Here is a 26,237-nt window from a genome sequence, read left to right on the forward strand (position 1 = left end):
CCTGTGCCACCAGGGAAGACCCCATTTCTGGCTTTTTCTATAACCACCATTATTTTATTTACGTGTCTTTAAGTGAGCAGTATCTTACTTAAAGCAATATCTTGCTTTAAATAAAATGATAGATTTTGGCTTTTTTATTCTCCCCACAGTTATCCTCTTATTTCCTGTCACAATAAATCATGCTACTCACCTCCATACGTCCCCTCAGAGACATCTGTGAAAATTTCCCTGGGTGTATCACCCATGGTATAATAGAGAATATGTTATACATTTGTACGGGGCGGGGTGGGTGATTAAGACCAGATTGCTATCCAGAAATAAAGAGCATTTTCAGCAAAATTAAGTAACCACAAAAACTGGACTCTGTGGCATTAGCGGGCTTGGCCACCCAATAAAGTGCAATGTGACTTCACAGTAGTTTTGCGTCTCTCCTGTCAGTGATGACTCTGGGTGCTTCTTGGTTGTTATGGTTGCTGATTTTTTCCTGTAAACTCTTGTCAAGCACAAACTGTTCATCTCTGTTGCCTGCCCCTTAATTGTATTGGCTGCTTTCAATAGAAGGTTTACAGGCAATTTTTATGTATCAATACCTTACCAGTAGGAAATAACTTTCTTGTGATTTAGTAATATCATACTTATTTTTACACCTAATAAGATGAACAAAGACTGTTTGGCTAATGATATATATGCTGTTAGCATCAAGCGCAAACAGCTCCAAAGAAGCACGGGTCTAAGGCATGTGGCCATACAGACAAGTTAAAGCCACTGTCTGGATGTCCTCCTGGAAAATCTATTTCCCTTCTTCCTTACGTGCCTCTCAGTGTGTCTCCTCACCACCTTTTTTGCCTTGTATGGTCAAGAACATTCAGCCCTTCATCTAAGAAGGTTCCAGGGCAGATGTGGCATTCCCTGAGTTCTGTCTTCCCCCTAGTGACTGATGATGTGTAAGTTCTCCATGTCACACTACAGGGAGAGTTCCTTCCAATGCACATGTGTGAAAAGGGTGAGAAAAAGAATCCAGGAGATGGGGAAAACTTTTTCTTCAAGCTGCTTTTCAGTCTGAATTCCCCTCCCCCCAACTCATCGAAATGAAATTCAGTTTTAGCAGGTGTTGTTTAATAGATCTGGATGAAATCCTTTGAACAAATCACTATTGAGCAAATAGAATGATAGATTTTATTTTATTATTTCTTAAAAATTTATTTATTTATACAAGAATTGGGGTACAGGCCACAAGCACGGGAGGATGAGAGGATTCACCAGAGACAGAGTGGGGAACAGATCAGGCAGACTGACTGAAATACACTGCTGAGGGGAGCAGCGGGCGAGTCAGGAGAGGTCTGCCTCACCATGTGGGTTGCTCCCTGGCCACCGGGGATCAAACTCATGCTGCAGAGGCTGCGCATTTCTTCATAGTGTGGTGCTTAACCCCTTGTGCCACCAGAGAGGCTCCCAGCTGTGGTTTCTACAATTGTTCATTTTGTGTCAGAGGCATCTCTCTGTGAGAAGACGATAATTTTTTTATTTTACATACCATGGGATGCTAAGCTCCCCAAATAAGACAAAAATCTTTCTTAGTAACTTCATGACCATTGATGAGAAGAACTTGCTAGCTCTGTTCGGTTGTTTTGAGAAACATAAAATGACTATGAAAAGACATGTGGACCCTAAGCATGTTCCTTTTAACTGTTGTAATAGGTTATTGATGTTGACATGAATCTAACATCTGTCTTCCCTGTAATAGTCACACTCACCACTATACCAGGGAAGAAAGCTTTATTGGAAATCACTGTATTCACAGACAAAACAGGTACATGTCCACCTAGTACAGTTAATTTTCACTCTCTTTTCATAGGTAACAAACCATGTACACCGTGTCTTGGTTATTTTTTCCATTAGAAGTGTATTTTATCGCAGTATGTAGATGGGTATCTCATTCAATTTGTTAACTGTAGAGCCACCCTCTGTGAATCTTCCAAAACTGAAGTCAAAAGTCCATGACTCTTAGATTTTAATCACTGCTGTTACACATAATCTGTAGTGACTATTAAAGTTCTTTCCACCTTCAGGATGTATCTCATGGATCCTCATCAGAGGCTGGCAGAGGAGAAGCAGATCTTGTTCGAAAATTTCTGAATAGTCAGTTCTGAGTATAAGGTCTTGCCAATCTGGTGCAACAGCATAGTCCTCTGAAAGACATCAGGAGTAGGAAAACGCGATTACAAACACCCTTTCTAAGATGTCATCGGATTTTATAAGGGAAAGTAAATTTCAGCACTACTATTTTACTTTTAAAAGGCTCCACCTTGCTGTGTAGTCGTGGCCGAGTGGTTAAGGCGATGGACTAGAAATCCATTGGGGTTTCCCCGCGCAGGTTCGAATCCTGCCGACTACGGGTTAGTGGGGATGTTTTGATTCCCCCAACAACTTGGTTGGAAATTGGATTTGCAAATCCAAAGCCAACCAAGATGTAAGCTGTGGTACCTAAAATCTACCCACTTATAGTCACGGCTTTAATTCACCTGCGGCTCTGTCCTTGGGAGGAATTAAAGGTACTGCATTGTCCAACACAATTAAGTCTGACTTGACTCCGAATGTGGTTTGTTTCTCTCTAGGAAGAGTACAGACTCACCTTGATGTTTCCAACAATCAAAGTCCTTTTGCTTCTCAGTGGAATTGTTAGCTTTTCAGGGGGTTATTTTCTTGCACACCAATTGTTTTTCTTCTATCTCCCAGCACTCGATTTCATCTGATTGCTGTTCCTAGTTCATTCTCCATTTTTGACTCCTGGTCATAATGGCAGACCTCATAATGCGTGACCTCACCACTGGGACATTGGTGAAGATATAGAGGGCCAAGAGACACATGAAAAATAGTCAACATCACTAACCTGAGAGAAATACAAAATAACAACACAATTATAAAACCACCTCATTACCTAGCAAAATGATAAAGTAAAAAATGGTGACAATCCAAATTCTGGTGAGGTTGTGGGGAAACTGAATCACCCACAACTCTCTGATAGTGGGAATTTAAAATGGTAAATGGAGAATTAAAAGTACCCCGTTGTCATTGTCACTGTAAATTCACAATTTCTTATAAAAACTCAACGTGAAATTACCATGCAATCTAGTCATTGTCCCCTTTGGTATTTTTTCCAGAGAGATAGAAGCTTATGTACCCAAAAAAAACCTGTACACGATTTTCACAGCATCTTACCTTGTAATAATAGACCCCAACTATGAACAATTCAGATAACCAGGTAAATCAGTATCTCCATAGCATGAAATTCAACTCAGCATCAAAAAGAAGTGGACTATGGACAATTGCAACTACTTGGATGAATCTCCAGGATTTGATGCTGAGAAGCCAACCTCAGAAAGCTATATTTTTATGAGCTTATTTATAACAGCATTATGGAAATGACTACATAAGAGAAATGAAGAGCCAATTCCTGGTGAATGGTGTTAGGGAGAGAGTTGGAAAGATGTGGGTATGTTTATTAAAAAGGTAACAAAAGTGATTTCTTGGTGTGATGAAATTGTTCTGTGTCCAGCCTGTGGTGGTGGATGCATGGACCTGCACCTGTGATAAAAGTGCATAAAGCTAAAGTCCACCCTACACACAAAGGAGTAGATGGAAAATGCTATAAATAAGAGTAAGGTTACATCATTGGATTCTAATAATGGTCAATGTCAGTATGATCTTGGTTCTGCTCTTGCCAAGGTCCTAGTCAAAGCAGTTCTTTGAGTTTCTCTTTTCTCAGAGGGCTCCGTGGGAATGGCCTCCTCATACTATACTTTAGGGACACTGGAATAACACATGTGAGCCCAGCAGAACAAAGGGGTACCTAGTTGGTTAGAAGGTGATTGGAACCTCTCCTCAGCTCAGTTTCAACTCTACTCTGAGATCTCCACCAAGACGTCTTTGACCTGTGACATCTCTTTTGTGAGAAGAATGAAAAATTGAAGGGGAGCAAAGAAATCCTGTCTCTTAACTCTTATGAGTATTCCAAATCCTGCTGTAATTTAAGACTTTTCCCTTTTTGAATAACCTTTTCTTTGTTGTAACTGCCATTTAGAGATACTGGCCATCATAGGTATCTCAAGAATAGCATTTTATTTAGATGTCTTCTTCTTTTGGAAGACAAAGAGTTGCAGGAACAAGGAGTCAAAGATTCCTAAAATATATGACAAAATTTACAAAACTACAGATAGGGTTATAGTCACATTCATAGTTTAAATTTTAACACAATACGCATCCTTCGTGAAAAACGAGGGAAAAACAAATGTAGAAATTTCAAAGAATATAATTCTGGAAGTTGATCTTGCTTATACAGAAATAACAATACAGCTTTCAACTTCTGAAGACAAAACAAGCACATGTGAAACCTTTAAAAAAATAAAAACCAGACTTTTTGCTTTGATAGCTATTCTCAGAATATTAACAGAATATTAAAGCAAATTCTCAGAATATTAACAGTTTTAAGAGATAAATTTTAGTGTCTCGCCACAATACAATTTGGTGGATATCAATTAAAAATGGAAAATTATGATATGCTTGCACGATAAGAAATATGCATTTGATTTACAGGAGAAATCTAGATGGGATGTTTGAACCATGCATATTGAAAAGAATGACATTGAAAAAATTCATGTGAAAGTATATTTTGTGCTGCCCAGGATGCACCTATGTGGAAATTTAAACCCTTACTGCTTGTGCCAAAGTAAAATAAAAGCTGAACAGGATTGATTTAATGATACATTGGAAGAAATTAGAATCATCAAACATTACTAAAGAAATCCTAGGGAAGGAAATAATGGAGAAAACAGTCGATTCAGTGCTTTAAAAAGAAACACAAAACAGAGACGATCTATAAAACTGAAATTTTATCTGAAAAAAATTTGCTAAATTGATAAGAAGGCATGGTAAATAAAACCAGAAATGGGGGGAAGAGAATGTCAGGTCTAACAGACTTTTTAAAAAGGTAGAATAGCAAGAGAGATAAGGACAATTAGCTGTCAAGATTGATGTGCAACAAATTCTCCTAGGAATTCCTAGGCAGATCCTCACCTGTGGCTAACATAACATATATGTGTGGTTGATACATGAGCGATACTTGTTAACCACCCAACTCGATTCTCCTCCTGAACTGGAGCTGGCTCAGTGCTCAGAATAAATAAAAAACATCATCTAACTTTTCATTGCTCCCTTCACCACGCACCTGGACTCCCCGACAAGCCAGCCCCACCTGACGTCATCATCCCTTTTTTATTACATTACAAAGATAATGGCTTTACTTAATTTACTTAATTTAGTGATTTGCCCACTAATATCTAGTTTGGATTCATGGCGTGATTATCATTAGCTATGAGTGCTTTCATTTGTCTTTGATCAAGGATTTCTGTAAATTCCCTTTCCTGCATGAACAAGGACATGCAGTATTTCGAGAGAGACCTGCTCAGGGTGTAATACCTTGGAGAGGAAACAACTTCCCACCTTTTTTCTTTAAGAAAGGCTGCCTTCAAGGTGGGGATTTGATTTCAGGGAAAAAGAAAGCATCACATAACATGTTGTCTTCCGGGGGGAGGGGGGAATGTGAGCACCCTGGGACTGCCTGGGATGGAATAACTTTTCTAAATCATAAATAATCTATTGCTATATAGGGAAGCAGGCAGAGGAATTCCAAGTGGTGAGCAGTGGCGCTTGCTCCCAGACGGCAAGAGCAGAGGGTGAAACTGGTTTTGCGACAACAGATGGGTGGGTTTTGCAAGTCGGCAGGATTCGAACCTGCGCGGGGACACCCCAATGGATTTCTAGTCCATCGCCTTAACCACTCGGCCACGACTACATGGAAAGGGAACACCCCGTCGATGGTAGTAACTGTCTGAACTTGGGCTCTCTGCCAGAGGCCCAATTTTCTTCCAGAAAGTGTGTTTGCCATTAATGTTTCTCATCGTTTGACATCATTGCTGTGAATACCATGCTGTTGTGGTAAGTACCACTTGCTCCTCCTACTGGGGAGACCCTCCTTCTGAAGACAGGGGACTGAGCAGAAGCCATCCCCTAAACCCAGTGCTCAGCTCTGTAGGGGCAGCTCTGATGGGCACCCACGAGATACACCCCACAACTGGTACAAGCTCTAACAGGCGCGGCACACTTATGAGTATAGTATAGAGACGATTTAAAAAACTGGTAATGACCATTAATCTTTAAAGTAAAATTTGAATCAGAATCGAAGGTCCTACAGCTGACAGAACAAACTCCATGCTTTGGACCACATGGTTAAATGTGAACACTACTATTTTCACTCTGAAATATGTCAAATCTAGATATTTTTAAAATATGATGAGTCTAATAGGACCTTTTAGCCAACTATTTTAAGATTTAACAATTTCCAACCAATTTAATATTGGTTTCTGTGTGTGTCTGGCTGTCTTTATTATATATATAGTCTATCATTCTCAATGTATATAGAATCAGTCTTCTATGTGCATAAACTCTAGTCTCTTATTATATACGTACTGGGGAGGGATGCAGAAACTGAGCAGCTAGCAGTCACAGGTAGAAGAGAAATTTGCTGTTTACTGTAGAGTCTCCAATACCATGAGACTATTTAATTCTCATGTTTGAACTATTGAACAATTTCAGACATTCTTTTTGAGGTGCACAAAAACAGCTATGTGAGTGGATTATTGCTTCTCCTTAGAGTTGGGTTTTGAATTGCATAAGGCATGGTTTTGGGTGATTTGCTCCTGTGTTTTCTCTGGATGCTTCTTTCTTCCTTACAAATTGTTCTAAATCAGAGGAGCTTCCTCTTTGTGCTCCTTATCCAGAGGCAGGTGTGTCAGGACTTTCAGCAATTCACAGGCAATATAAGGGGGGAGGGGTGTCAGTAATTTAGGTGGACAGTGTTTTCCCTGAGAAAAAGGACAGGGAGACACAGGTGTCACCCAGGTTCCACCGAGACTTGAACTCGGATCGCTGGATTCAGAGTCCAGAGTGCTGACCATTACACCATGGAACCGCATGCACATGCACACCCCAAAATGGTCCAGGATGCTCCCGGATGGGTCACAGCGACTAAGCCATTGGTCCAAATTATCTGTCAAGAATCTTACCAGTGTGCATTAAAACATCCTTTCAAAGAAAATCCTGAGGGAATTCTATTCCTAGCCAAGTACAAAAGCCCTTAAAGTCTCCCCGCCCCCAAGGGACTCAAAAACTTGCAGGTCATCCTCCTTGCATTCTTCATTAAGAAAAACTGAGTGAGCCCTCACCCCACCTGCACTGGACCGAACGCCTCATAGTCATAAAATTCAAGCCCAAGAACTCAGCGAAATGGGTATTTTTAATCCCTATGTAGACGTGGAAACTGAGACTTAGAGATTTCATATTTTTATCTGCAACACCGCTCAATCCATATCAGTCACAGGCTATTTTTCTCCATATCGATTATTTAGTTTTCGGGGAGACGCGCTCCCTGCTGTTTCGCGGAGGCCTTCTTCGACGTGGCGCGTTTCAGGAAAGAATAGAATTTTCTAGGGCCGGCTGGGTGGGGTCTCCGGGGGCGGCTCCCTCACCCTTGCAGTCCAGCCCAGGTCTCCTTGGGCTCGCCTGGCTGTGTCTACATTCTGGGGCCCTCCTCAGGCCCCAGCAGCACGTTTCCGAGAAGCTTTCAACAGAACTTGCAGCGGAGGTGTGCCTGGGAATTTGTGTCAGAATCCGGGGTGCAGGCTGCCTCTTAGGGGTCCCCCTACGATTGCAAGTCCTTCTAATCCAACAGGTTGAGATCTTAGAATGAGGGGGCGCCATGACTATCCGAGGGAAACATGCACCCGTCCTCGGGACTGCCCTGGAGTGCAGCCGGCAGGGCCTGGCGTTGGCAGAGGCGGCGTCCCACATCCTGAGTCCCAGGTCCGCCGCTGCAGCCGGGCCTCTCGCCACGCGGGGACAGCAACAGGATGCAGCTCCCCTGCCAGCTGGAATGAACAACATTGCAAAGGGAAGCCGGACAGAAAACACCACTTAACAAACCACTCCAGGAAATTCACAAACTTGTTGAAGACTCTGTGCCCCTGGCTAAGAATTTCTTAGTGAAAAATGAAAGCGACCAAGTGAAAACAAGCATCAAGCTACTTTTTAAAAATCCCCTTTAAATTGAGCCTACCTGATCCATTCACCTCAATATTGTAAATTAAGAAACCAAGGTGCACCCACACTGACAGCTGAGAATCTTGTTAAACCAGTTCTGGTTCCACAGCTGAGATTCTTGTTAAACCAGTTTCGGTTCAGGTTGTGGATTCCGGATGATGAAGTTTTGGGAGACCCCAATTAGACTTTATCTAGGTGAAGTCAAGTGGTGGAGCAGGCTCCTTTGAAGCACAAGTAGACCAGAATCTTGTTGTAAATTCTCAACCTTTACCCAGTGTTTTCCACAAAAGAAATAATATTTTCCATATTTTCCTTCATTTTCTTGAGCAATGAAACATGTAAGAATATTTGTCAGTATATCTACTCATACACAAAGTACATTTGCTTTGTATGTGCGTGTATGTGTATATATATATGTATACCAGTACAAACTGGAAAATGGACAAAAAGAGAGAGACATTCAACTTAAGGAGATATATGGAAGGCAAAAAAAGCAAAAGTATTTCCATCATTAGTCTCCAGGTAAATACACAGTGAAATATAACCATGTGCTTATTAGGTGAATAAAAAAAAACAAAAAACAAAGACGACACCAAATGCTGGAGAGAATTTGGAAAAATGGAATCATTGCTGGTGGGAAGGTAAAATGGCACCATCACTCTGGAAGACTGGTAGTTTCTTGTAACATGAAATTGTTATGTGACTCAGCAGTTGTACAATTTTCAGTTTTCTCTACAATAGTTTACCAGTGTTCTCCATAACAGAGCAAACTTTTGTTGTCAAGAATCTGATAATTTTTCACTTAACCTCAAATCTCAAAGATCTTCTGTGATGTTTTCTTCTCAAAATTTTAGTTGTACATTTAAATCTGTGATCCATTTTGAAGTTTTGTTTAAGCCTGAGACTCAAGATTCATTTTTGCCTATATCCAATTGCTTCCATATCATTTGTTGAAAAGACTATTCTTCCTCCATTGAATTGCTTTTGTACCTTTGCTTAAAAAATCATTTGGCTAGGGCCTCCCCGGTGGCGCAGCGGTTGAGCGCTCGGTTGCGAAGCTGCCTGCAACCTCTGCGGTACCGGTTCGATCCCCGGCTGCTCCCCGGCCTCCGGAGGAGGGTCCCACATGGCGCGCAGACCTCTCCTGCCGCCCGCTGCTCCCCTCAGCAGTGTACTTCGGTCCTTCTGCCTGCTCTGCTCCCCGCTCTGGCTCTGGTGAATTCTCTCACCCTCCTGCGCTTCTGACTGTACCCAGTGCATGTATAAACAAAACAAACAAACAAAATAAATAAATAAAGCATGCCTCTATTAAAAAAAAAAATCATTTGGCTAGATACATGATTTTTAAAGTAAAAATCAGAATGAGAAGGGCACTTTCTTAATAATAAAGGGAAAACAATCTGCAGCAAGTGTCTTGTTTATAGTATTCTTGTCGTTTTTGGAGTCTGACACATGGAGCCACGAGAAACGTGAAGAAACTGCACTTCCTTTTGGTTGTGAACTGGTTGAAATAGATGTGGGAGAGACCTGTGGGGAGGTGACGCGGCGGTGTTTGCCTGATTTTGATTTTGATCTTTCCCTTTCAGACTTGTCTGGTTGTTTCTGATCCTTTTCTGTGGGTTCCCATTGGAGGATGCTTTAGACTTGTGACAGCCTTTGGGACCTTGTTCTGGGCCAATCCTGCTTCGGTGAACTTTTACCTACAAGGGGACGGGTTACTTCGGGTGCTTGATTTAAAAACTATATTCTTTGGGCCTCCCTGGTGACTCAAGAGGTTAAGTACTGCACTGTGAGATAATCCCTACCTCTGCAACATGGGTTGGATCCCAGGCCAGCCAGGGAGGATCCCACATGGTGAGGCAGACCTCTCCTGTCTCACCCGCTCCTCTGTTCAGTAATGTATTTCAGTCAGTCTGCCTGTTCTGTTCCCTGCTCTGTCTCTAGTGGATCCTCTCACGCCGCACATCTCTGGCCTGTACCCCAGCTCTTGTATGCATAAATAAATAAATCTTTAAAAAAAAACTATATTCTTTGCCTTTCCTGTATTGTTTCCTAATTGTATTAAAGTTCCTTCCCCTTAAAGTCTCATATGTTTTGTGTTGATGCAGTGGATGGCAGAACCTATTTACTGCAGGAAGGTTTGCGGGGGTCTGGGGTGTCCCCTCTCTGTCCTGTAGCAAAGTCAGTGAAGTATTGTTAGTGCAAGAGGCATGTAGGTCAATCAAATGGAAAAGTGAAGAAATAAATGTACACAAATATGGTCAATGATTTTTGACAGGCACACAAAAAAAGAGAAATGGTAGGCTTTTCAATAAGTGGGACATTTGGCTATGCATAGTCAAAGAAGAAAAGAAGACAGGCAAGAGAGAAAGAGAGAAGTTGGGATGTAAACTTTACAATTTATGCCAAAATTAAGTAAAAATTGACCATAGATCAAGTGTAAACATAAAACTTTTAGGAAAAAACTAACAAAAAATAGACATGACCTTGGTTTTAGTGAAGAGTTTTTAGACAAGACTTTTCCAAAAACCAATAAGTAAACCGGACTTCATAAAAATTTAAAGCATACACTGTGAAGAGAAACTTAAGACTGGCAGAAAATATTTGCAAATTCTATATCTGACAGAGGACTTGTATCTGTATTTATAGAGAATCCTCAAACTCAGCAGTGAGAAAATAAACAACCCAATAAAAAATAAACAAAAGACACCATAGATCCTTCACCCAAAGGAATATGAGAACTGCAAATAAGCAAGCAAAATTTATTCAAAATGCAAATTAAAATGACAATGAGCCACCACTACACACCTATTATAATGGTTAAAATTAAAGATACTGACAATATCAATGTCTGCTGAGGATGAGGGGCAATTAAGAATCTCTTGTTGGTTGTGGAAAATTTTAACAATTTCTTACAAAGTTAAACATATACTTGCCACATGACCCAACAATCTAACTTGTAGGAATCCAAATAAATGAAAATGTATATACACTGATGTTTATGGTTGTTTTTTCCCACATTTGCCAAAATCTGGAAACAATCCATATGTCCTTCAATGAAAGGTTGAATAAATACCATAATACAGTCATACAATAAAATTCTATTAGACAACAAATATGAATGAAATTTTTAATTTTAAGGCCTGTTCTATATCAAGTGATCTCAACAGATTATATACCGGATCATCCAATTTCTATGAAATTCTCAGAGAGGTCGAACTATAAGGGAAAAAAGGTATCTGTGGTTGTCAGGTGTAAAGTGTAAGGTTAGGAGGCGCTATAAAGGGATAACAATAGGGGGGCTTATGAAGGGAACTCTTCTGCATCCTGATAATAATAGTGATTGCAGGAACACATGTATCAGCTTTGAAAAGGTCACAAGCTAGCTTCCACCTTGTGCCACAGACTATTCTCTACATTTTCCCTAAGGAACATTTCATCATATTACCCTTTTATCAAGTTTTTTTTTTTTTTTCCTTTTTAAAATTGGCTACTTTGAGCAGGGTTTTGCGGGGAGAAAACTGGAGACATCCTTGACCCTTGAACATGGCCGGGCTGGTGGTGTGTGGGGTCGCGGCTTTTTAAGGAAACCATCGACTTTTTTATTTTCGTGCAGCAATTCGGGCAACAGTGACAGTTTGGCTGAGTTGTGTCTGGGCTCGACATGACGAACGAGAAACAAACACCTTTCTTCAAGTAGAAGCAGCTGAGAGACACAGTCCGTTTCTCGGTGAGACTAGGCTTGTGACCAGGGTAAAACTTCACACGTAGTCGGCAGGATTCGAACCTGCGCGGGGAGACCCCAATGGATTTCTAGTCCATCGCCTTAACCACTCGGCCACGACTACTGACACCTTCCAGATGTTCCCTGCATTATAAAGAGAAACACGGTCGCTGTAACAATATGTGCAAGTAGTGTTCGGTAAACAGCGTTAAATTTTTCGGGGGGCTTGAGGGCTTGGGGAGGGAGGTGACACTCTCCGGAGCCACCCCGCCCCCCGGACTTCTGGAACAGGAGGACGGATGGGAGCTCTCACGTGCAAGCATCTTCGGGTCCAACGACGTTCAGTTCATCCACGTGCAAATGAATCGGGTTCCTGTTGGCTGCTGGAGCTTCCGAAAATGGAACCAAATGGACTCAGCACCAAGAGGGCGTCAGGGTAAGCCAAGTTTTTCACCTGGAATGGACCGACACTTCCTGCAGGATTTCGGGGCAGGAAGGGCTCCTGTTGATTTGTGTGGACGGTGGAGGGAGAGCAAAACGATGCTGGAAATTCTGCCTGGATCCCCGCGCTCGCTGTCCCGAGGTGTCCAGGCACACGCGTGAAGTTTTCGTCTCACTGTATTTCAGAAGGTGCTTGGCACATGCCAACTGCGCCTTCAATTCCTCAAGGGTTAGGAAGAAACTGGCCGTTATAGCCAGTCTGCGAGTTTTATTTCCGTGAGATAGGAATTGTTTTCTGAAAAATGGATACCTGGTTAAGAACTTTTTTTGCCAATGCCAGGGCTCATTTTCTCTAACTTCAACTAATCCAGCACGTTTTCCATTCTCCTAAGTTTGTGACTCACTGGTTCCTTCAGCAGAATTTTCAGATGTTCTGCAGAAATGGTGCAAGACTAAATGGTTAAATGTGGAAGACAGAACCTAAGAGGCATAGAAAAGTCCCCAATTTACAGTGAGCAAGAGATGAGAGTGAATGAAACTTGATTTCGCTTGAGAAAGGTGGGGCAGTTGCTTGGGTTTAATACATACTACGCTTAACCAGAAATAACAAAATTTCCTTTAATTTAATTCACATATGTCCAAGAAAGTCTTGTCCAGAGGGGGGAAAACTAGATCTAATTAAAGACAGAATAATTTCTTTTTACCTATATCCAGAAAAGATCAGCTGAACCATGACTGATACATGGTAGACAACTGTCATGGAAAGATAGAGCACACCTCTCAGCCTGACTTCAAGGATTCAGGGTATTGCTATGAGTTTCTCTACTGGCATACTTTTCAAATTCATTTTATTTTTTACATATTTTTGTATCGTTCTTCTCCCCCCGTACAATGTCTCTGGTTTATAATTGCTTGTTGATTTTTATTTTCACTTTATTATAATAACTTTCTTTTTTGATGCCTTATTTGGATCCTGTGCTCTTTTTGTAAAAATCAATTCTAGCCTTTTACCCAGGCAGAGGAAGAACAAGCTATACTTCAGGAATGGTGAGGTCAGGAGAAGCTTTATTACTCATGCATGAGGTCCCAGACCTGGGTAGCCCCATAAGGGCTGAGCACCCGTTTAAAGACCAAGAGTTCCTTTTATACACAAATGTGTCCATATCAGTTACATTGATAACATCGTTTTTTCAGCAGGCACAACCATTTGCAACAAAGTCCTCACACAAGGGAAGCAAGGCAAGGGGGGAAAGATGCTGGCATTCGAGGATGGCCTTGGAGAGAGAGAGACCAGCTTGGCCGGCTGCCCAACCTCTTAGATAAGAGTGCTGAGCCCTGGCCATGAATCTTGAAAGGGAAGGAGCTGTAAGTAAGCAAGCTTGTGGATTATGCCTGCGTTGGAGTGTTCATTGCACCTGGGCTGGAAGTTCTGCTGGAATCTTTATTATATTTATTTGCTCAATAATATATTTTCTCATCACTCTATTGGCAATTTTTAGAAAATTCCCAATCATTTGCTTTGAAACACTGCCCAATATATTTTAAATCTTTATTTTCTGCCTGTCTCTGTAGGAATGTTTTTGGGGCAGACCTTTGTCATAGGTCTATCCTAAAACATCTCCTTTTGCAGTTGCAATCTTCTTTTATATATTTAAAAAATAAGGGATTTCTATATTAAAGTATGCAAGCAAAATGATTAAGGTCTAATTAGATATCAGCCAATGAGAGGGGTAGAGGAGCTTTCACGCATTCTACAAACCTCTCACTAGCATCAGTGATTCAAGAAACAAATTCAAGGTCCATGTGATGGTAAAGGTCTTTGAAAACACAATTGCTCAAACCAAGGACTACTGAGAAAGGCGCTCAATAACACAAACTCAGCGACAGTGAGTCTACATGTACAGAATTTGTCTTTCTTGTGCCAGGTACAAAAAAATATTTCTTCTTGATTAAACAAATTTGGGCAATGATCATTAACTTATACTGGGGTGTTGAGAGTTGGAGAAAAACAAGCATAATTCCCAGAGAACAATCATAGCAGCCCTCAGGTGTATCTCCTTGCCTCCTCCCTCTCCACGGTATTTTGAATGCAAAAAAGAAAATTATGAATAGTTGGAAAGTCATACAGAATATAAATTGTAATATCTTTCAGACAAAAACTACCTAACATACATCTGTCGGCAAACAAGCTAGGTTGAGTACTAAGAGAAATGGAGAACTCAACATAGGACAGTGTGGATGCATCCCAGTAAGAGGATATTCCAAAGGGCTTGTAGGTAAAAATCAAAATCAACAAGCAACTATAAACCAGACACACACTACAGGGTGGGGAGAAGGGAGTAGGATCAAAACAGGGGGGTGGGAATTGTACGGGGAATATAACCAAGATGAAAAAGCATACATTGTGCAAAATTGAAAAATGATGCAAAAAATACATAAATTTAAAAGTTTTTTTTTAAAAAGTGCTTGTAGGATCAATCTTGTGTTAAGTAATGTGAGAGAAGATTTAAAAAGCAGGGCTTTGTACTGGGTAGGAGACTGTCTAGAAGCAGGGGGAATTTTGGTGATTGGATAGTTTAATATAGCCTATCCTAGAGGAAGGAAGAATGGAGCAATGCAAAAACTATGATTCAGAAAGAAGTCGTACTCGCATTTGCCAAGATAAAGGGGCTTGGGGTCATCTTTGAGATTTCCTCTCTTTCCTCCTGTAGTTCATCGGTTCACGACTGGGCATCTGTTCTGCCTGGACAAACCTGGGACTCTCCTGCACTTAAGTTTCATCTTCAGTGACTTCACCTATATTTCATCCCCTTCTGTTCACAAAGACATCAAAGCACTTGATTGACAGCCACTGAGCTAGCCTGCAGAAATCTGCAGCAAAGGAAAAGGTGTCCTTTGCATCTATGACTCTCTCTCTCTCTCTCTTGCTTGCTCTCTCTCGCTGTCTCTCGCTCTCTGTCTCTCTCTTTCACACACACACACACGCACACACACACACACACACCTCGAGTTAGAAAACCTGGGTTTGAATATTAAGGTCTTCGTTTGTTCTTGACAGCACTGTGTAGAACAAGAAGGGCCTCTCTTTTCCGAAAGAGAACCTCAGATAGGATCCAGAGGAAAGGAGTGGTGGGCCTGGGCTGTCTCTTAAAAATATCTCACAATACCACTTACTGAAATTCCTCAAATTCCATTTTATTTGGAAGGCAGCAGTCCTGAAGGTGGATTGCAGGGGTCAGATGAAATGTGATTTTTAATCCTTGATGATGAGTTTCTCATCTCATGGAAACCCATGATAATAGACACTGGAAGACTCAGAAACTCCCTGTGGGCATTGAGTACTCCTTGCAGCATCTTACTGGGTTTTTGTTTCTTGAATGTTCCAGATGCCTGGAGCAGAATAGTTTCCCTGAAAGTATCAAATGGATAATCAGATAAATCACCCTTTTTATGGCTCTAGCAAACCATTCTTTGTTGTAAGGCTCTGTGGCGCAATGGATAGCGCATTGGACTTCTATAGTGTCTTGAGAGAGATTCAAAGGTTGTGGGTTCAAGTCCCACCAGAGTCGTGGTTTTTTTGTGTGTCTGGGCCACTCCCTTAGCAGTCACTTCACCACTTCTGGTGAGTAGGATGTTCTCCGAGCTTCATTTCTGCTCTCTGCTGTTTATGTGTGAGGAGCTTCTTCCTTCCCACAGTGTGTCTTCAGTAACTCAGAGAATGGACGCACCTAGAGTATGAAAATGAGTACTAGTAACTGGGCTGTCATTAAGACAGCTTCCAACTTGCTTTTCCCCAAGCTTTTGCTTGAGGACTGCGGGCAACTTCAATGCTGCCTTGAAGAATCACTTGATAAAGCCCCAGTTTTCTAGCTGGTGAAACTCAAAGCTCAAGTCTGCCATTCTGCCTCTCACACTTAACCCCCACAAGCACAGGTTGGTAGTACCAAAGAAGTTTCAGCTCTTAAGAACTTCATTAAAATTTAATTTGCTTTTAAATGAATGGTGGGTGGAGATGCCTAGCACGCATTTGGGTCTAAAACAAAATCAAAGTACCTTTCCTCCCTTTATCTGTAGAAATGGAGATCGTGTAGGAAAAGTTTCCTTTCCGTCCTGGAACAGTACTTTCTTAATTCCCTCAACTGCTATCTTGTTTTAAGTATCCTCCCAAATTTTATATCCACCCATCATTTCTGCTTGAGCAGTATCACTTAACATATGTTGTGTTTCACATTCTTTATATATAAATTATTACTAGTCCACAGCATAGGTGCAACCCTTGTATCATAAAGAGCTGACATATTCAATCCAGACTGGTTAGCATTAAGTAGTCTGGCTCACCCTCACTGGTTCCCTGTGAAATGCTCTTGTGCATGTAGTAAGGGAAAGAAAAGAAGGAAGATGTCTTCTTCTGGACCACGGATCCACTGCATTTCACGCAGTGTCTGCACCTGGGATGCCCCCATGTGGTGTAAAAGAGACTTGGTGTACCTCTGCCTTAGCTTGTGCCTGGCCTCAAAAACCCAAGAAAGCCTTTGGCTTAAATTTTGTCATGTGATGGTGGATTTTCCCCTTTTCAACTGTTCAACAGTTTGGCAATGAGGTACTACTCTCAACCAGTTTGGTGAAGCCATATGGAGGACATTGTCTATTACACATGCCTCATATAATGATACAAAGCACATGTCAAGTCAAGCCAGGTAAGGAAATGGGTGTGATGATTTCGCAGAAATTTCATAGTAATTTACAATGTCCTACTCTAGCTGCAATGCCACTTTTGTCATGCACACTTGTGGATGATTTCTGAATTCTCCATTTCATTCCGTTTTGTTTATCCCTGTACCAGTGATGCATGCTTTTAATTACATGAGTTTTCTGAGGTCTTCATATCTAGTGTGGTATATGTTGTATTTTTTTTCTTAAGAATTCTGTTTCCTAAAGTTTGTTTTCTATTGGTTGTTTCATCCCCTTTTCTAAATGTTTTATAGCAGAGGGTAATTCTCTGTAGCTCTTAATCCTAGAAGGAGATTTTTAAAAAAGATGTATTTATTTATGCGTAGAAGAGCTGGGGTACAAGCCAGAGGTGTGGGGGGTAAGAGGATTCATTAGAGATAGAGTGGGGAACAGAACAGGCAGACTGACTGAAATACACTGCTGAGGGGAGCAGTGGGCAAGTCAGGAGAGGTCTGCTGCGCCATGTAGGTTGCTCCCTGGCCTGCCAGGGATCAAACTCATGCTGCAGTGGCTGTGAATAGCTTCATAGGTTGTGCCACCAAGGAGGCACCCAGAATTTTCTTTTTTAAAAATTTCGCTATAGTGATCACTAATTAATTTGAACAGCCCATGGCATCTTTGTTATATTTTTTAAGTTAAATTATCTATAAATGTGTTGGTTTATTTGATTTAATCAGTTAATTGATTTCTTTTTTTTTTTTTTTTTTTTTGGTTATAAAGCAAATTTATTTCTTCAGAGAAGATGTGTCTTATGTTTATGCATGGGGGAGGAATTAGGGGAATACATACACCTCCTTGTCCCCCTTGTAGACTGGGGTCCCCATGTCTTCAGCAGCATCATGCAGTGTTTCAGCATCTTTACTGAGGACCAAAGATATTGGGATCGTGAAGGGTCAGACTGGTCACCAGCTGTTCAAAGTCACCCAGGTTCCAGGGCATTGGTGAGAGATTTTCAGGGCCAAGAGGTGACCTATTGTCTATATATTCTCTTCCCTGTATCATCCTTCCGTAGAGAACCATTTAAAGGTATTAAATGATTACATTTTATTATCATGCTTTCTTACAGAATATACAATGTTTTGTAACTTGGATAATTTGTAACTTTGCATATTTTAACTTGTTTTGTTACATATATTACATTTTATATACATACCATTCCATTTCTGTCTTTTTTTTTAAGATTAATTTATTCATACACACAAGAACCAGGAATCAGGTCAGACGCGCAGGAGGGTGAGAGGATTCACCAGAGACAGAGCGGGGAACAGAACAGGCAGATTGGCGAAATATGCTGCTGAGGGGAGCAGCGGGTGAGACAGGGGAGGTATGCCATGCCATGTGGGATTCTCGCCAGCTGGCTGGGATCAACCCGCGCTGCAGAGACTGCTGACAGCCTCACAGCGCTGGGCTCAACCGCCTGTGCCACCATGGGAGGCCCCACTTCTGTCTTTTTCTATAACCACCATTATTTTATTTTCATGTCGTGAAGTGAGCAATATCTTACTTAAAGCAATATCTTGCTTTGAAAAATATGATAGATTTGGGCTTTTTATTCTCCCAACAAGTTACCCTCTTATTTCCTGTCAAAATACGTAATGCTACTCACCTCCATAGACGTACCTTCAGAGACATCTGTGAAAATTTCCCTGGATGTATCACCCATGGTATAATAGAGAATATGTTATACATTTGTATGGGAGGGGGGATGATTAATTGCTATCCAGAAATAAAGAGCATTTTCAGCAAAATTAAGTAACCACAAAAACTGGACTCTGTGGCATTAGCGGGCTTAGCCACCCAATAAAGTGCAATGTGACTTCACAGTAGTTTTGCGTCTCTCCTGTAAGTGATAACTATGGGTGCTTCTTGGTTGTTATGGTTGCTGATTTTTTTCCTGTAAACTCTTGTCAAGCACAAACTGTTCATCTCTGTTGCCTGCTCCTTAATTGTATTGACTGCTTTTAATAGAAGGTTTACAGGCAATTTTTTAAAAATAAATTTTATTTTTATATTCCCCATACAACTGCAATCCCCTTATTTTGACCCCAATCCCTCCCCTCCCCGCCCCCCACTCCCTATAGAGTGTCTCTGGTTCATAGTTTTTTGTTGATTTTCACTTTCTTACAGTTATTCATTTTCCTGGTCCCTTATTTAAGTTTTCTAGATTCCTGCTATGAGTGAGACCATCCGGCATTTTTCTTTTTTTTTTCTGGCTTATTTTGCTGAGCATGATCCCTTCCAGCGCCATCCATGTTGCTGCAAATTGCATGTGTTTATCTTTTTTGAATGCTGAGTAATATTCCATGGTGTATATGTACCACATCTTCTTGATCCAGTCATCTATTTTGGGCAGTTGGGTTGTTTCCAAAGCTTAGCTATTGTAAACAGTGCTGCTATAAACATAGGGGTGCAGGTGCTCTTTGGAATTGATGTTTCTGTGTCCTTTGGGTAAATACCTAGGCGTGGAATTGCTGGATCATATGGAAGCTCTATGTTTAGTAGGTCCAGAAATCTCCACACAGCTCTCCATAGTGGTTGGACCAGTTTGCACTCCCACCAACAGTGCAGGAGAGTTCCTTTTTCTCCACAACCTCGCCAACATTTGTTGTTGCTAGTTTTTTTAATATGTGTTTATAGGCAATTTTTATGCATTAATACCTTACCAGTAGGAAATAACTTTCTTGTGATTTAGTAATATCATACTTATTTTTATACCTCATAAGATTACCAAAGACTGTTTTGCTAATGATATATACCCTGTTAGCATTAAGAGCAAACAGCTCCAAAGAAGCACGGGTCTAAGGCATGTGGCAATGCAAACAAGTTTAAGATTAATTTATTCATACACACTGTCTGGATGCCCTCCTGGAAAATCTATTTCCCTTCTTCTTTATGTGCCTCTCGGTGTGTCTCCTCACCACCTTTATTACCTTGTATCCTCAAGAACATTCAGCCCTTCATCTAAGAAGGTTGCAGGGCAGATGTGGCATTCCCTGAGTTCTGTCTTCCCCCTAGTGGCTGATGATGTGTAAGTTCTCCATGTCACACTGCAGGGAGAGTTCCTTCCAATGCACATGTGTGAAAAGGGTGAGAAAAAGAATCCAGTAGATGGGGAAAACTTTTTCTTCAATTTGCTTTTCAGTCTGAATTCCCTTCCCCCCAACTCACTGAAATCAATTCAGTTTTTTCCCAGTGTTGTTTAATAGATCTGGATGAAATCCTTTCAACAAATCATTACTGAGCAAATGTGGAGCAAATGTGGCCAATGATAGATTTTATTTTATTTTTTTTAATATTTATTTATACAGGAACTGGGGTGCAGGCCATAAGTGCAGGAGGGTGAGAGGATTCACCAGAGACAGAGCAGGGAGCAGAACAGGCAAATGGATGGAAAACACTGCTGAGGGGAATAGCGGGCGAGGCAGGAGAGGTCTGCTGTGCCATGTGGGTAACTCCCTGGCCGACAGGGTACTGAACTCTCACTGCAGAGGCTGTGGACAGCTTCACAGAGCTGTGCTCAACCCGCTGCACCACTGGGGAGGCCCCAATGATAGATTTTAAAGATTCACAAATGATGGCTTAGTTAGGGTCTCTCTATAGGACCTGGGGTCCAGACACTTTGCATGCAATAGCAGGATGTAAGAAGATATGATAGCAGGAGAAGAGAAAGAACCTGTAAAGCAGGTATCAGGGAGAATTATTGGGTCTTAAATTATTCTTGAAATCCTATGGGAGGAAAGGGAAGGTTTATCACTCTCCAAGTTGAAAAAGTCACTCTCAACCCTTCCAGTAGCTCCATATTGTTATTTGAGCCTGGGGTTCTGAATAAGAACTTTTAAGGGACTAGAAAGTATCAGGGGAGAAACAGATTATATTGATGCCAATGAAAAATAGGCAGATGGAAATATGTATAACACATTTCCTGGGGTTCAAAGATAGTCACCCACAGGACAGGGGCATCCACAGGAATCTGATATGTCTCAATGAGAGGGAAAAAAAAGGACTGGAGATTTTGCTCAGTTTGGGGGGTATTGGTGCTAAGAATGCCAAGGTCCCAGGTCATAGTTCTATCCTATGCCACTTTCACTCATTCCTTCAGAAACCCAGAAATATCAGTCAAAGTGACTAAGGAATAGGAGAAGAAGCCAGTGATCCTTTCTTGAGGGAAAGTGTGACACAGCTGCATGTGAAACCAGCTGTGGAAGTGACGGTCCTAACTCTGTGCTTGGAGGACAACACAAAACTGGAGCAGAAAACAGGAAAAAGAGCAGATGGTAGGGATCTCTTGGAAAAGAAGGGTATCCTGCAGAATTTAGATGGAAATCCAGAAGGAATAAAGGTGGCTCCAGGGGGAGCTCACTCAGCATCTCTTCAGTGTGGATAAGGCACAGCTGCCCTGAGCTCTGGATTTTTGACCTAGTAGCACCACAACATCTCATCACGTGGAGGACAATTGTTTCTTTTTCCTTAACATCCTTGATGCTTGGTACCCCATATCTTCCAAACCCCACTTAAAACCTTAACTTTTCTCATCGTTGGAACATTTTGTCTCTCAGAGTTTTATTTCAGAGCAAAGAAAGGAGTTAGTTGGGCCTCCCTGGTGGCACAGGGGTTAAAGACAGCCCTATCAAGCTGTCACCAGCCACTTCAGCACAAGTTCGATCCCCAGCCAGCCAGGGAGCCGCCCACATGGTGCAGCAGGCCTCTCCTGACTCCCACTGTGCTCCCCATTCTCTCTGGTAAGTCATCTCACCCCCCCACCTCTGGCCTACACCCCAGTTCTTGTATGCAGAAATAAATAAATCTTTAAAAAAAAAAAAAAGAAAGGAGTCAGTCTATGAGAACAAGAAATAAAGCTGGGGAAAATGACTTTGCCTAAAAAGGATTTAATTAAAACATTTTAAAATGATTTTGTCTTGCAAATCTTATATTCCATTGGTTCTTGGATTATTTCTACTCTTTTAGTTATCAGAGTCAAACATATAATCCTTTTTTATCAAAGTCTTTGCCCACATCCAAGACCAGAGCCAACTTGTCACCTTCCCTCATGTCCAAGAGCCAAGTCAGCTATATCGTTGGCTTTCAAATGATCTTAGCCCATGGCCCACGGCCCATGGCCTGCCCTTTGGGGTGGAATTCTGCAAGTAAGGCAAAGGGGGCTGTAGATTTGTTAGTGTTGCCTGCGGAGACCTCTTCAGCAGGCTTTCAGCGGTGCCCATGCTCTCTCCTTTTCCACAATTAAATTAAACAAAGACCCAGGTAAGGAGAGAGTCAGTGCCAAGGGCTTAGATGCCCCCTTTATAAACCTATTTAAAGCACTTGAGTTGTGCCTCTAAGAGGAGTGGAAGCGCCTTGCACACTCTGCCCAGTTTTTCTCCCTCCTGAGTTCCTCTTCTTCTAATTCTTTCATTTACCCACTGACTTTTTAGCACCCTCATTTTCTTTCTCCCATTCATTTCTTCCCGATGGTCTAGGACAGGGCGTGTGATATATTATATTAAATGATATGCAATAATAGAAATTTGAATAAATGAGAGTTGATGGTCACTACTGAGTTTCTCTCTTCCCCCTCTGTCCCCTCTTCCCTGCCCTGGTAAGGGTTTTTTATTTCTTTTTTAAAGATTTATTTATACGAGCACTGGGTACAGTCAGAAGCGCAGGAGGTTGAGGGTGAGAGGATTCACCAGAGCAGAACAGGCAGACTGACGAAGTACACTGCTGAGGGGAGCTGCAGGCGGTAGGAGACGTTTGTGCACCGTGAGGGACCCTCGCCGGGCAGCCGGCAGCCGGGAATGGAAGCGGTGCTGCAGAGGCTGCGGGCAGCTTCGCAACCCAGCACTCAACCGCTGTGCCAGCGGGGAGGCCCATGTTTGTTTGCTTTTTAAACCTACTGTTTATTCTTCCTTTTGTGGGTCTAGGTATTTCATATTGCCCTTGTTTCCCTTTCCTTTGGCTAGGGCTTCCATCATCATAGACAGGCATCGCCAATCAGTTGTTGCATGGAGGCTGCCATTTGTATGGACAGTGATCAAAGGGGAGGTGGTTTTAGTTTTGTTGTTGAAATTGGGGAAAATATTAAAAAGGTCAACTGTATATGACTCCCTTGCTTTGTGTCAAAGTTATAACCTTTGTCTTTTCGTTCTCTGGAAGAATCTCAATTGCTCCAGTTGTTGCTAAAAAACGGTTATTTCCTCCCTGATGACACGAAAGTTTGTGTGTGAGCTGCAAGTGGTTCTTTTAACATATCTGAGGAGTAAATATGGTCTCTGAAGATCCTTCTGCCGAACCTGAAAATTCCCTTAGGAATCGACTCCAGGATTCCAGGAATCAACTCCCTGCAAATGTTCACATGAATCAGCTGTTTTATGAATGACCCGTGTAGTTGAACCAGGCTTGGGGAACTCTAGTCATTCCTGAAACCATGGATAACTCCAGCTCTTCCCAATTACTTCAATTAGTTATTGGAATTTTTTTAAAGATTTATTTATTTATGTATACAAGAGCTGGGGTACAGGCCAGACATGCAGGGGGTGAGAGGATTTACCAGAGACAGAGTGGGGAACAGATCAGGCAGACTGACAAAACAGACTGCTGAGGGGAGGAGCAGGCGAAACAGGAGAGGTCTGCTGCACCATGTGGGTTGCTCCCTGACCAGCCAGAGATAGAACTCTTGCTGCAGAGATTTTGGATCACTTCATAGTGCCGTGCTTAACCCCTTGAGCCACTAGGGAGGCCCTGGAATTTAATTTTTTATAGAAAGATTACCCCAGCCACATCAGGGCCTGGGTAGCTCAGTTGGTAGAGCATCAGACTTTTAATCTGAGGGTCCAGGGTTCAAGTCCCTGTTCAGGCGACAAGCCTATCTTTTATCTCAGCCACATATAGAGGGGCCCAGCCTTTTCCCGGAAGTACTCCTTGTCCTTACAAAGTTAAAGTCTGACCTACCTTCACTTAATGATTCCTTCTAAAATGAACTGGACCACTCCTAGATTTTGCAAGGGGATTTAGAATCCCAGGTGATGGGAAAAAAAAAACAACAACAAAAAGAACCGGTGGCTGAATTACTATGAACTATGCCATTTAAAAATTGGGCCTCCCTGGTGGCATAAGGGGTTGACACAGCACAGTGAAGCAATCTGCAGTCTCTGCAGCACCAGCTTGATCCCCCAGCTGGCCAGGAAACTACCCACATGGTGCAGCAGACCTCTCCTATCTCGCCTGCTGCTCCCCTCAGCAGTGTATTTCGGTCAGTCTGTCTGTTCTGTTCCACACTCTGCCTCTGGTGAATCCTCTCATTCCCCACACCTCTGGCCTGTACCCCAGTTCTTTTATACATAAGTAAATATATCTTTAAAAATAAATAAATAAATAAATAAATAAATATTCCTTTGCATGGTGTGGGGGTGACTGGTGTAGAAGGTGGGATGCAGTTTGGCTGGATCCTACTACTATGTAAGCTTTTGAGAGCAGTGATGTTTGTTCATTTGGTCTCTGAAGTCCCCCAGATTTTTCACCACATGGTAGTAATTAGTACACAGAAGTTTTTGCCCATTTTGTTCACATATGTAAAAAAAAAAAAGTCAGTCTTGGAAATGGGCAACGGAGAGTTATTCTATCCTCTCAGGAAAGTTTTGGGCATGGTCTAATGGACTTCAAGAAATTATTTGATTCTGAGTCTGTACCTTTAACTGAATTTCTGTTTACTTAACTTTTTTAGAGCTTTGGAGGGAGAATTTAACTTGTAGCTAATTGACACTAATGCAAACAATATTTGTCCACACACACTCAAACTTTGCTCAGTAGCAAAGACAGTCCCCAACATTACATTTTAGCGTCCTATAGATTATTAACTAGTTTTCCATTTACCAGTCACTCATGGAGCTCTTCACAAGTCATGAGATGGGGATTATTACAGTAAAGGTACAGGTGAAGGGAGGGGTTTGGGGGCATCATATAACGTAAGAGAATAGTAAGTAATGCAGCCTAAATTCAAATACATATATACTTGACTCAAGACTCTTATCTTTGCCACGATTCTATATTGCCTTAAAAAATATTATTTTAGGGGCCTCCCCTGGTGGTGCAGTGTTTGAGCACTGGGCTGTGAAGCTGCCCTCAGCAAAGCTGCCCTCAGCCTCTACAACACCGGTTCGATCCCCGGCTGCCGCCAAGGGTCCCACATGGCGCGACAGACCTTTCCTGCCATGCCCACTGCTCCCCTCGGCATTGTATTTTGTCAGTCTGCCTGTTCAGCTCCCTGCTCTGGCTCTGGTGAATTCTCTCACCCTCCCGCGCTTCTGACTATACCCAGTGCTTGGATAAATAAATAAATATTTTTAAATAAATAAATAAAGCACAAGAGAGTCCTCTCCTTTAAAAAAATATTATTTTAGGTCGTTTTGCACATTGTTTTGGACAAGTCCATTGAAGCTCATCCTTTTCTGCCATTATAATTCGCAGGTGGTTCAAATTGCTGCTTCCTTCAATCTCTCCTTTCTGAAAGTGATTTTGATCAAGTGTTCCCCATTTGGAAGGACAAATAGGGTGGCCCGGCGGACCATCTAGAGCCGCCCAGCCGTTTCCCGGAAGAACTCCTTGTCCTTACAAAGTCAAAAGTCTGACCTAGCTTCCCTTAATGATTCCTTCTAAAATGAACTGGACCGCTCCTAGATTTTGCAAGGGAAGAGAATCCCCTTGTCATTCTTTGAGCTCCTGGCTCCCGTGTAGAGACGTGAGTTCGAGACCCACCCCTGGCAAATTGGTCTTTTGCCCGAGTCAGAGTTCCTTTCAGCTAAGGCTTCTTCGGGCTCTGTCCCTCCACTCTCCTCGCGCTCTTCCACCCACCGCCGCCCTCCTGCCCACAGCCACCCATCTTGGAGTGCCCCGCCCAGGGGAGCCTGCCCCGCCATTCCTTTACCCGCGCCCCAACGCCATATCCCATCTTCGGCAGCCGACTCTCCGCCCACCCAGCGCCCCCGAACCCAGCACAAGGAAAGGCTCACGTCTCCTCCGGCGAGGCGACAATTGAAAATTCCCAGTGGACGATCCCGGAGATTTCCAGCGGCACGTCCTGGATGCCCGCACCGTCGGGGACTTCACCTCCCCGAGAGAAGGCCGCAGAGAATTTCCCTCAGAAGGCCGTCGCTTCCTCGGTGAACCCACAGAAGAACCAGCACACGGAAATTCG

General features: G+C 42.2%; 1 protein-coding gene and 6 non-coding genes across 9 annotated transcripts in view; 4 read left to right on the plus strand and 3 right to left on the minus strand.

The window, feature by feature from the left end:
- Nucleotides 1-26,237, plus strand: part of LOC119251869 (zinc finger protein 420-like) — a 189,279-nt gene that overhangs the window by 88,366 nt on the left and 74,676 nt on the right. The window lies entirely within an intron of this gene.
- TRNAS-AGA (transfer RNA serine (anticodon AGA)) lies at nucleotides 2,314-2,395 on the plus strand. Its single transcript has one exon. It is a non-coding gene; the product is annotated as a tRNA-Ser (tRNA).
- TRNAS-AGA (transfer RNA serine (anticodon AGA)) lies at nucleotides 5,769-5,851 on the minus strand. Its single transcript has one exon. It is a non-coding gene; the product is annotated as a tRNA-Ser (tRNA).
- Nucleotides 6,956-7,027, minus strand: TRNAQ-CUG (transfer RNA glutamine (anticodon CUG)). Its single transcript has one exon. It is a non-coding gene; the product is annotated as a tRNA-Gln (tRNA).
- TRNAS-AGA (transfer RNA serine (anticodon AGA)) lies at nucleotides 11,921-12,002 on the minus strand. The gene has a single exon. It is a non-coding gene; the product is annotated as a tRNA-Ser (tRNA).
- TRNAR-UCU (transfer RNA arginine (anticodon UCU)) lies at nucleotides 15,800-15,888 on the plus strand. The gene is given in 2 exon segments: nucleotides 15,800-15,836; nucleotides 15,853-15,888. It is a non-coding gene; the product is annotated as a tRNA-Arg (tRNA).
- TRNAK-UUU (transfer RNA lysine (anticodon UUU)) lies at nucleotides 23,831-23,903 on the plus strand. The gene has a single exon. It is a non-coding gene; the product is annotated as a tRNA-Lys (tRNA).

The sequence above is a fragment of the Talpa occidentalis genome, unplaced genomic scaffold, assembly GCF_014898055.3.
Source record: "Talpa occidentalis isolate TD23 unplaced genomic scaffold, MPIMG_talOcc4v2.1 talOcc4.2, whole genome shotgun sequence".
NCBI lineage: Eukaryota > Metazoa > Chordata > Mammalia > Eulipotyphla > Talpidae > Talpa > Talpa occidentalis.